The sequence below is a fragment of the Mastomys coucha genome, unplaced genomic scaffold (genome assembly GCF_008632895.1).
Source record: "Mastomys coucha isolate ucsf_1 unplaced genomic scaffold, UCSF_Mcou_1 pScaffold9, whole genome shotgun sequence".
Taxonomy (NCBI): domain Eukaryota; kingdom Metazoa; phylum Chordata; class Mammalia; order Rodentia; family Muridae; genus Mastomys; species Mastomys coucha.
This window is the reverse complement of record NW_022196915.1, coordinates 84,459,604-84,472,396: the sequence shown is the minus strand read 5'-3', so window position 1 is coordinate 84,472,396 and position 12,793 is coordinate 84,459,604. Positions and strand designations below refer to the sequence as shown.

The 12,793-nt window shown below is 39.3% G+C and overlaps 1 protein-coding gene across 3 annotated transcripts in view; it reads right to left on the bottom strand.

Annotated features, from left to right (window-relative positions):
* The window catches only part of Pibf1 (progesterone immunomodulatory binding factor 1), a 169,033-nt gene that overhangs the window by 143,847 nt on the left and 12,393 nt on the right, over positions 1 to 12,793 (bottom strand). The gene's annotated exons all lie outside the window — the stretch shown is intronic.

The following is a 12,793-nucleotide window of genomic DNA, read 5'->3' as shown; positions in this document are numbered from 1 at the left end:
TATATATATATATATGAAATCCTAAACTCCAGTTATAAATGAAAATAGTTTCTTTCTTAGACTCCCTAAAAGTATGCTAACTGTAAATTAGAAAGCTCAGTGACTGTTAAAGCAATTGTTTTTTTCCTTCTAACATTTTTAACTTACATGGAGTTAATTTTGTGCTATCATATAAAATGTAAGGACAGATTCCGTTCCACTGATGTTTATCTGTTTTCATGCCAACAGTACACTTAGCTGTCTGTGTAAGTCCTAAGGTTACACTGAGTTCTTGCTTGGTTTCCCACATCCCACACTTTCATACCTTTCTTGAAAATCCTGGAGCACTTATTTTTCACATTAACTAAAGCAAGTTATCCACACTTAATTCTGTATTTTTCTTTCCTTTGAATCTTCCAAATGATAAACAAACACAACAACAACAACAACAAAACTCTGGAATATAATTTAACTGCTCTTGCTTAATATTAATAATCATGGAACAATACTATTAGAAACTTGGATGCTTTCTAAAATATGGTTATTTCCATGCTAAAAATATGATTTTGTAGTGTTTTTTGCTTCGTGTGTCTGTGTGATAAGCATGTATGAGCGTACACATGTCTGAGTGTGTGGGTGCATGGTTGGATGCGTGTGAGTGGTAGGAGGCAGCAGGCTGATGCTGGGAATTAAACCCAGAACTGGGGGACTCAGACAGCTTCTAGTCAGCTTCTGGGAAGCCTGTCTTAAGCTTCAGACACTGCCACATCCACCAGGCATTTACATAGGTTCTGGGGATCAGGACTTTGCTTCTCTTGCTTATACAACAAATGCTGCAAAAGTTGAGCAATCTCCCTAGCACAGATGTTATAGCTTTCTTCACTGAGTCCATTACCTTTCTTGCTAGAGATGCACATGAGGAAAATACTGCATTCAAAAAGAAAGTGGGTGACTCATCAAGTACAAAAGCTGAACGCTATCATCAGTCGCTACAACGTATTCACATAACCATTCTCCTCCAACCTGATATCTCTATGTTTGGCATATACTTTAAAGAATCATATAAAGTATCAGGACTTTGTTATCATGGTAGAATTCAGGCTGGACAGATGACTTAGTCTTTCAGAGCATTTACTGCTCTGAAAAGAGCAGAGGGAACTGGTTTGTTTCCCAGCACTGGCACAGTGACTCGTGCTTACTCTAGCTGTATAACGGCCAGATGATCTATCTGATGCTCTTCTGACCAGCACAGGCACCTGCATACACACGGCACACACATCACACATACACATAAAATAAATTCATAATGTTAGAATTCATTTGTAAACATTTTATTTTGAATTTTTGTTTCAATAGGTTAAATAAAATGGGCTTCCAAGTTTATTTTGTTTTGCTTTTATGCTACCTCAGAATTTTCTACCTTTTTAGTACTCCGGAGTAGTATAGTCAACTATGAATTAAGAACTGAACTGTGGGCTGGGCGGTGGTGGCGCACGCCTTTAATCCCAGCACTTGGGAGGCAGAGGCAGGTGAGGTGGATTTCTGAGTTCGAGGCTAGCCTGGTCTACAGAATGAGTTCCAGTCCAAGACAGCCAGGGCTACACAGAGAAATCCTGTCTCGGGGGAAAAAGAAAAAAAGAATTGAACTGGGACCCCACCTGGGTTAGTGCATTTCTGAACCTGGTAGTAACCAGATTAGTGAACACTTTCACTTCCCTTTATAATATTGCCATGCTAACTGCACGCACCTCTGTTTAATTCACAAGCTATACTTTACTTTTAGTTTCAAGTTTGCTAATGCAAACACACACACTCACACACTCACACACACACACACACACTCACACACACACACACACACACACACACACACACACACACACACACACACTACTAAATTTCCAATACTTTATTTCTATTCATTTTTTGTTTTTGTGTTGTTTTAGCTTTTTCCCCCAACTTTTTCCCTAGGCAGCCCATGCTAGTCTCAAACACTAGGTGGCCCTGGCTTGAGTTTCTGGCGTGCTGGCTGGCAGCCATGGCTGACTCTCCTCCTTTCAGATGAGGAATATATATCTTTATTTTTATCTTTCCTTTGTAGTAATAAAAAAATTTAAGGCCAAAGATTTTTCTCTGGTACAATTTTAAATATGCTTTGAGAACCCTGACATAAAATATTTTTGTTTTCAATGTTTTCCTTTTTAAATTCTTTGAAGCTAAAGATATATTTAACTGTTGACAAAGTTTAATTCCCTTCACTCTTTGTTTTACTAAGTTACGATAAAAATAGGAACTATAAAACTCAAATACGGACCTAAAGCTGCATTTGTGTCCTATGTGATCAAGTCCATGCACAGCAGTCTTGCAAACTTTCCCCTGAGGTTTAGAATAACGCAGTCTCTGGCTTGGGACTCTTAGGCTCTCTTTACAGCCGCTGCATCAAAACATCGATGAAATTAGTGCTAGGCCTCATTTATTTTATCTATCTCATCTATACCAGTCCTTAGAGAAGCAAATTAAACTGTCCAAGCTTATTGTGTTATACTAAGCTCTCAATAGTACTTTATAAACATTATGCCATCCACTATGTAAAGGTTCCTGTCTATAACATCATGTTTTGCCATAATACATTTTGCTATTCTGTTATATGGTTTTATTTTTTTATTTTTATTTTTTTAGTGGATATTTTATTTACATTTCAAATGTTATCCCTTTTTCTGGTTTCCCCTTTCCGTAACCCCATGCCATCCCTCCTCCCACTGCTTTTATGAGGGTGCTCCCACACCCACCCACCCACTCCCGCCTCACTGCCCTACCATTCCCCTACACTGGGGCATCAAGCCTTCATGGGACCAAGGGCCTCCCCTCCCACTGATGACCTACAAGGCCATCATCCTCTGCTCCAATATGCAGCTGGAGCAGTGGGTCCCTCCATGTGTACTCTTTGGTTGGTGTTTAGTCCCTGGGAGTTCTGGGGGGTCTGGTTGGTTGATATTGTTGTTCTTCCTATGGAGTTGCAAACCACTTCAGGTCCTTCAGTTCTTTCTCTAACTCCTCCATTGGGGTCCTATGGTTTTAATTGTAATTTCATCTATCTCGTATTAATATCGCCTTCCTGTGAACATGGTCCATAATTCTTTTTCCAGTACCTTTTCTAGATTTTTGCACTGAGCACCTTCTATAAGCACACCTTCTATAAGTTTGGTTTGTTTGTTTAGGCTCTGAGGTTCTTCAGACAGATTTTCATCCTGCAGCCCTAGGTTGACTTCAAACTCACCATGCTCCTGTCTCAGTCTGGACACTGACTTCACAATAAATTATCCATTCACAGCACTAAACACACATCTACTAATTCCAGAAAACACTAAGTATTAAATTATAAAATTTAAAATCAATAAAAAACAGCCAGTGAGATGGCTCAGTGAGTAAAGAAGCTTGCAGCCAAGCCTCACCACCTGAGATGTCCTTTGACCTGTACACGTGCGCACCCTTGTACATGCATGTACATAGTATTTGGTGCATGTATGTACAATCCAATAAGTATTTTTAGTGATCAAATATATGCTTTCAGATTCTGGGTTAAGAAACCATGTATTTTCTGTGAAAGAAAGTAGGGTTTGGAATTGAGTAGATATGCAGAAGTTGGGTAAGAGTTACCCACTGTGAAATGTTACAGGTTTACCACTGATGTCACATTCAAAGAATGACTAACCAGAAGGGCTCACAGTTGAAGATAGCTGAGATTAGTTAATTATACTTATCAAAAGAGGTGGGAAATTTAAGACCAACAAAAAGAAGTGGTTATAGTACATTAGGAGTCGATCTACAGCATTTTAAAGGTATCTATGGAGGGTGTTTCCCCTGCTACAAAATGATGATCACCCTCTTGGCCACTGGTTTCAAAATTTTACCTCAATATCAAAAAACTACTCCGAACCTGCCCTTGAAATTAAAATTGAAAAGCACTGAAGGGTTTACTGAAGTTTGTAAATACAGTGGGCTGGTGAGATGGCTCAGCAGTTAAGAACACTGGTTGCTCTTCCAGAGGTCCTGAGTTCAATTCCCAGCAACCACATGGTGGCTCCCGACCATCTATAAAGGGACCTGATATGCTCTTCAGGCATGCAGATGTCCATGCAGTCAGAGTACACGTACATAAGAAAGTCTTTCAAAGACTGTTTCCTCACATAGCACATCTGAGACGATGAGCTAACTAACTAGGCTTCCAATCTGATGACAAACTTAAAGCTGACACAGCACTAGCTTCCCCATGGATGTTTTCCTGTGTATGGACTTTTAACATTACATTGTAGTCATTTCATTGTAGGAAAAATTTTATCATTTTCATTTTTTTTTTGTTTTGGTTTTTTTTTTCCGAGACAGTGTTTCTCTGTGTAGCCCTGGCTGTCCTGGAATTCACTCTGTAGACTAGGCTGGCCTCGAACTCAGAAATCCACCTGCCTCTGCCTCCCAAGTGCTGAGATTAAAGGTGTGTGCCACCACCACCTGTAAAATTTTAACAGGTTTTAGAAAACTAATAAATTTTAAAGGCATATGTAAAAAATGAGATTTAGTATTAATAAACTGTAAAGTGTGACTCCAATCTTTCTAATGTGTTACATAGTCAAGTATTTTAAACATCTTTTTTTTTAGATTTATTTTATTTATTTTATGTGTATGAGTACACTGTAGCTGTACAGATGGCCGTGAGCCATCATGTGCACGGCTGCTGGGAATTGAACTCTCCGGCCCTGCTCGATCTGGTGTAATTCACTGTAGCTGTCTTATCAGATCTCACTACGGGTGATTGGTGGTTGTGAGCCACCATGTGGTTGCTGAGATCCGAACTCAGGACCTTCGGAAGAGCAGTCAGTGCTCTTACCATCTGAGCCACCTTGCCAGCCCCATAGTCAAGTATTTTAACTATGCTACTTTATGTCAAGGACAAAAGTGAAAAATAGAAAATCAAACATGAAATTTGATTTTACAATGCCAAGTTTGGATGGGCAATGGTGGCACACACCTTTAATCCCAGCACTTGGGAGGCAGAGGCAGGCGGATTTCTGAGCCTGGTCTACAGAGTGAGGTCCAGGACAGCCAGGGCTACACAGAGAAACCCTGTCTCGAAAAAACAAAAAACAAAAACCAAAAAAGCAAAGCAAAACAAAACAAAAAAAGAAATCTTAGACTTGAAATAAAAATGGAACTACATTTTGTTCTGTAGCATCTACATATTCCAAATAATTGCATGTTTAAAACTCCCAAAACAAAAATGGCATTTTAGGAGGTTATTTCTTTTTTTTTAAAGATCAAGAGTTATACTCTATTAAGTGTCTGAGCTTTTTCATTTTCTACCAGCCAGAAATGAACTGACTATCTGAACAGCCAGGGCTAAATTAACTATAATTGTGTGGCTTTAACATCTTTCAATGTTTTGGTAGGCATGACTCTGAAGTTATTATAATAAATGAAGAATCTTTTATCTGAAGATCATATATTAAGGAAGAAAAGTCCTTGTTTTTTTTAGTTTGCATAGCAGTGGAACTACTGGGTGTTATTAGGAAGAAATAGCATTTGCTGTTTTAGTCAGCTTATTGAAAATTAGAAATATAAAAAGGCAAGTTAATGTAGTGTAAGTGCGAAACCAGGATTTTTCCAAATAACCAAAACAATTTGTTGTTTGTTTGTTCTTTTAAAGATAGATGGGTGCATACTGCCACCATGTGGTTAAAATACACTAAGACCACTTTTGGATCTGTTGAGAAGTTTTAAAATAAAAATAAAAGTTTAATTTCTTAATTAACAGTCTCAAAATTCAGAGACATAGCTAATAAATGTCTGAGCATTTCTTAGTAAATAACAACCAAATTGTAGTTATTGAGATCTCTCCTTTTGTACGGGCTCCCTATGCTTCTAAGTTTCCCTATGCTTCCTAGCTTCTGGAAGAAAGGACTTGTATTTGATGTGTATTTATAATGAAATAATTCTCTTTCAAATCAATAACCTACTTGTTACTTTTTCAATTCTTCTACTTTTCTTAGCTGTTAGTATCCATTGATTAGGATATCCTAACTTTTACGTATCTCTGCTAAATTCTGCTTCCCAATTACCTGATTTTTCATTTTTATGAATTAATAATGATTAATGGAGCTGGGCGGTGGTGGCGCACACCTTTAATCCCAGCACTTGGGAGGCAGAGGCAGGTGGATTTCTGAGTTCGAGGCCAGCCTGGTCTACAGAGTTGAGTTCCAGGACAGCCAGGGCTACACAGAGAAACCCTGTCATGAAAAAAGAAAAAAGAAAAAAAAAAAAAAGATTAATGGTAAGGAGTCTAAACTACTAAAACTTCATGTTTTCTTTAAATTCTGGTTATGTTTTTAAAATTTTTGATTCTAGTATTTTCTTTCATATGTAATGGTGAAAAAAGTTATTCATTCATGCTAGTAAATGCCAAATGGGAAAACTAGTTTGCAATGAAACTAAGACTCTTCCCAGGGTAAGCAATCTCTAGGCCAAAAATAATCTTCACATACTTAACAACCCAGGGTTTTCCTGTGTCGTGTGTAAACAAACAGTATCACTGTGCCCAAGGTAATGGCCAAACAAGCTCCCAACTGACCAGTCCTATTCCACAATCAAGGATGAGGCCCAGGAAAAGGATAAAAGCTAGACGGATGGCAGAGAGCACATCAGTACATGTGGGTTTCTCTGGCCTGCTGGCTTTTCTCAGTGTCGTTTAAAATGAGGGCCAGCCCACTCTGTGGACTGCAGAGTCCTTAGCCTTGCTACCTTGCACAGTCAGAAGACAACTGCAGCTGCAGTAGAGGGAGGAAGGAATTCCAGAGGCAGCCAGAGAAGGGAAACTGGATTCTATGGGTTATCTCTGCTTAGCTGTTAGCCGCCCCCATCAATACATATACGACGATAGACTATAGACCACAAAGGCCAAAATATCAGAATTAAAATCTGTAGTGCTATCAAATGGACATGGGCCCAGTGAATCTAATCTCCTAAAATGAAAATGTCAGTACTGTCCAGAGGGTCCTAACACATAGCTTGCTCACCATGACAGCACCTAATTGTACTCTTTGATGTCTTAAAAACAATAAAGTTAATTGACGAAATAGCAACCTGTGACATATGCTTAAAGGGAAAGACAAGCAAGAGACACACTGAGATGACCTATGCATTGAAATTAGTGCCATGATTTTAAGCTATTAAACTATCTCAAAGGCATAAGACACAGCATACTTAAAATAAATAGCCCAGAAATAAAAGATTTAATGAACAGTGAAACAAAACTACATTAAGCAAAATAAATAAATAAGTGAAAGCAAACCAAAACATGCTTAAGGATTTCCCTAAAAGAAAAAAGGATTTATGTACATACAAATCTATTTGCAAATACTGTAGCGGCCTTATTTCCAAGTCTCTAAAATGGAAGCATATCAGTCTATACACACAGGGATGTACACACTAGAACAATCTTTAGCAGAAGATGAAGAAACTACTAGCACCCAAGGAAGAGAGCCTGGAATGTTCCCCTAAGATGTGACTGAAGGACAGATATGTGTAAGACAAGCCTCAGTGCTAATGGCAGGAGTCATGTCCTCCAGAGGCTGCTATCTACTGTGAGTACCAGTTTCTCAGGTCATTGTCAGTGAGTTAGGAGGTATATACATTGTTCTGGCTTGGCTCTCAGGGAGGTAATGGGAATCACTGAGGGTTTCTGTCATGGGAGGCTCTCACACTCTCATAGGGGACTGTGAGCTTTGGCTCTCCTCCTCTCTCTCTACTTACTGAGATCTCTCACTCTGTTATGCATGCCCATTCATAGTAGATAGTCTTAATCCAGGCCCTACACAAAAGGGCCAACTAAGCATGGACTGCAATTCCTAAAAACTGTACCCAAAACAAAGCATTTCTGTTTGTAATTTGATTACATCAAGTATTCATTGGAGCAATGAAGTCAGCTAATACTACGTATGCTTTAACATTTCTATAAAGGTAAAGATTCTATAATCGCTAGGGCTGCTGGTAAATTCTGCACATGCTAATAACTTAGACACATAAACTGACAGCTCACATAAAACTCTGAAATTGCACCTCAACTTGCCTCATTAGTTAGGTCCTGCACACTGAGACAGACCCTGCCAGAGCAACCTTGAAATTGTCTTTCATTCTTTTTCAGCAATGGGATAAAGTAAACTATTTAATATTAAACATTAGACTCAACATTCTGTAGAGAATGTTTATATTTTCATGGAGATCCTTTTCTGTCCTATATTTTGTTTTTTATCCTTCAACTGCTGAGGAGAAAAGCAATTCCCTAAGAAATCAAGGTAACAATTCTTTTTTTTTTTTTTAAAGATTTATTTATTTTATGTATATAAGCACACCATTGTTCTCTTCAGACACACCAGAAGAGGGCATCAAATCCCATTACAGATGGTTGTGAGCCACCATGTGGCTGCTGGGAACTGAACTCAGGACCTCTGGAAGAGCAGTCAGTGCTCTTAACTGCTGAGCCATCTCTCCAGTCCAAGGTAACAATTCTTAAAAGTCTGTCAAATATTGTCAAGACATTTAACCCACCCAGATGTTTACTGTATATGAATAAAGAAATGTGGTGCATGCATATAATATTGAGAATCTTGAAAAAGAAGAACATTGTATTAAAGCATGGATGAATCTTCCTATTTACACTGAGTGAAATAAATGTTAGCCCTGCATGATTCCACCATATAAATATCTAAATTAGTCAAAACCATAGAAACAGAGGAGAGAAGTGGTTCTCCTGGGCAGGGAGGGGGAAGGTAGACTAGTGTCTCAGGTTCTGCGCTTCAGGGTTTCAGGACAGGACATTCTGCAGGTTATGACTGCGCACTTCAGAACAGTATGCTGCGTCACTGTGAAACGCAGCCTTACTACGATTTTTAACACGTTACATTTTAGTACAAAAATTTGGAATGTAAATGATTGCCTTTTGAAAATTTATATATTTTTAATTCTGTATTTTTATATACACACGTAGATGGTTATCATTTATGTGAAATACCATATGCACATTTGAAAAGCTGATGGCATTTCCCAGAGGCATACACTTGCCTACTAGTCACCGCTTCCAATTCTCATACCTTATAGAGGCTCATACAAGGCTTGGTTCATTAGTTCCCAATTCCTGGGGTCTTCAGATGTCGTTAGGCGATTGAGCAGCCCTCTATGAAGTCAGCTCTACACTCATTCCTCCATTGATGAAGGATGAGATTACATATGAATTTACGTTTCATGTTTGCCAGTGACATTTCTTAAAATTCTTAGGCCATGTAGTCACTGCACTTCTCCAAATTCATGCTTTTCAAAGTTTTAAATTATAGTGATTAATAAGATCCACATCATTCCCTTAAAAATACCCAACATTAGGTAAGTGTAAGTTTACTAAACTATTGCATGATGAGACCGTTCAAATAGCGTAATATGAATAGTATAGGTCACACCTTATTAAGCGTTTGGTAAGTTTATTATAGTTGCAGCTACTAACAGTACAACTTGTCCCAAGATTTTACTGTTGCACAGAGCAGCACCTCTGTTTCCTGACATTAGCCTCAGTGAGGCCTTGGTTTCACTGATATACTCTCATGTTGTTAACTACAAAATAGAACACTTCTTCTCCTGTTATATGGTACATAGGAATACAAACTACTTTAAACTGAAGGAAACCTCTAAAGAGAAGTAAAAAAGCAGTAAGACCTCTGATTTGTACCCTCTGTCTTGGAGCAGTCCTTAGAAATTCTCTCACCAACCCTGTCCAGCAGGCCACATTACCCAAGGAAGTTACTCTCTGACTTTCTCCTCTCTTCAGTTGAAGATGTTCATATTGGGGTGTATGGCCCTATATCTAGAGAGAAGGAATGTTAGGAAGAGAAGGCTTGGCCAGGTGTCCTGCAAACTGCCCCAACCCCTGTCTACATTCTTGCCATTAAATCACACCCCTGTCCTTCAATGCTTACACATGACAGTCCACACACATCCAGTTTCTTACCGGCCTTCATTCCTGAAGGCTCCTGTGTTCCATCAAACCAATGTTAGACAATCTGCCATGCTCTTCTCTGTTAGTCTGTCTTTTCATTATAGGGGGGCTCAGCCCCTTTAATAGATGGTAAAAAGCTTGCTTTCTCTCCTCAATCACTTAGGAAAGAAAACTATATTTTGTTTCAAAAAGTAAAACAGAACATTTGTTTTTGTGGTGGTCAAGGAATTTTTTGTAATTGTCATCTCTAGAAAAGTTAAGACATTTTTGCTATGTGTATTTGATGGGCAATTTAGTGTTTTCACTACATATCTTTGTCCACCAATGTTAAACAGATATATTATCCATATACTAAACAGTAGAAGAATATGAGCAAAGCACCAAACAGAACATTTACTTCAACAGAAGAAAAGACCAGAGACATCCAACTGAAAAACTAGCCACTTCATTTAGTATTTTTAGTAAACTGGGAGCTGAGGACTAGTTAGCTACTAAAGATAACAGTTCTCATTAACAACTGGATCCTAATAACCTACCATCCAGCTGACTCTTCAATAATGCAGATTTTAACACCCTCCCTTAAAAATGCTAAAATTCTTTATAGCCCTTACCTATTTTTTACCTATTTATAATAGCACTTGCTTTTTATATTAAGTCTAAACTTTTTGTTTAAAAGTCACATAATTAAAATGCTAACTAATAGGACATTATGACTGCTAATCCTGGTTGTCGACTTGACACACCCAGAAAGAAGGGAGTCTCAAATGAGGAACTGCCTCCCACTGGCCTGTGGGACATTTTTTAGAATCGCTGTAGGAGATTCCAGTGCACTTCGCAGTGCCATCTCTATGCAGGTGGGCCTCATGTGAGCGTGGGAGCAAGGCAGTAAGCAGCACTCCTCCAGAGCGTGGCTTTCAGTCCTGCCTCCAGGTTCTCACAAGCTCCTGCCCTGGTTTCCCGAGATGAACTGTAAGGATAAAGTGAACCCGTTCCTCTCTAAGCTGCTTTAGTCAGGGTGTTTATCTCACAACAGAAAGCAGGCGAGGATAGGTACAAGCGATCTTACTAACACATTCATTGCTATTGGACAGGAAGCATTTTTAAACATGCTCAACATCCTTAGTGATCTGGGAAATGCAAATTAAAACTATTTTGAGCTTCCATATTACACAGAGTTAGAATGGTCAGCATCGAGAAACCAAGTAGCACCCAGTGCTTGTGAGATGTAGAGGAACCCATATTCACAGTTGGGAATGCAAACTGTGCAGCCACGTTGGAAATCAGCGTGGATGCTTTTTATAAAGCTAAGAATAGACTTCCACGTGACCTAATACTACACCTAGAAAAATATCAAAAGTATTCTACATCCTACCATAGATATACTTTGACATACAAGTGTATTAATGATCTATTCACAGTAACAAGGAAAGGGAATCATCCTGGATCCTGGATATCTGTCAACTGTTGATTAGACATTAATAAATGTACAACATTCATAATAATGAAATTTTGTTCATGTTTTAAGAGAAATAAAGTGTATAGGGAAGCGAGTGCTTTCTCTCACGTGCAAATACTATCCTGTAAGTTATCCATGTGCACGCACAGGGAGAGAGGGAGAGTGTGTAAGGCAAGGGCAGTACAAAGGCGCCCGTGGTATGTGTGGGGCAGCAGAAGGAACGCCACATCAAGAGAGAAGGGGGACTAAAGGTGTAGAAGCGCTGCAGACACTTAAGTGAGTGGGCCAGGGACACGGGAGAGAAGTGATGACTAGAGATGACATAAGGAAATCGGATACTTGGTAAATTAATCAAAACCTTAAAAACAACACAATGACTCTGACTGGAGGTGCCCTGTGTAGATGGAAAGCTGCACCTAGAAGCCAGTGGTTACTGAACAAGAATCCTAGCGCTGCCTCCCAAAGACTTGCTGGCCACCATTGCCAGAACAATCCAGGCAATTGCCTCTGCTGTTGCTGTCCTCCTGAACCTGGTAAGACCTTCTGCTGAAGACAGCCCATGCGTATGCAGCAGGACACAGAGATCAGAGAGCGGCTGTGCTACACCCTTCCGTCCTGTTCACAGGGCCACATGTACAGCATTGAAAGTATAAACTGATTGCCGGGCGGTGGTGGTGCACGCCTTTAATCCCAGCACTTGGGAGGCAGAGGCAGGTGGATTTCTGAGTTCGAGGCCAGCCTGGTCTACAGAGTGAGTTCCAGGACAGCCAGGGATATACAGAGAAACCCTGTCTAGAAAAGACAAAAAATAGAAAAGTGTCATAAAGAATAAGGTATATGCTACAATGTAGATGCACCTAGAAAAAAGTATGTTCAATAAAAGAAGCTATATACAAAAGGTCAGAACCTACATTCCAGCTTACATTTTACATATGAAAGCTAGAGAAATTAGAAACTCTTGTGTGCATATTTATTACACAAGAACATCCAGATTTGCTCATTTTTATGATCTCAAAAGCATTTGGTTCTGAAAAGTTACAATAGCAAATGCTATACTACGGATTAGAGATTAAACCCTAGTTATCCTGTTAATTTTAAAGGTGAAGACTCCCAGTTGGGCTCCTGCTTCAGACTCAGTAAGCGCTAAGCGCTGAGCAGTCAGTACCCCGGTACTCATTTTCCGTCCCTTTCATGTCCCGTACACAAACATTAAGAAGCTCCCATGGGGTTAGATTTCTGTTTGGGATTCCGAAGAGACCCGATTTACCAACAGCATGAATCAAGAAAAGTTAGCCAAACTTCAAGCTCAGGTCCGGATAGGGGGCAAG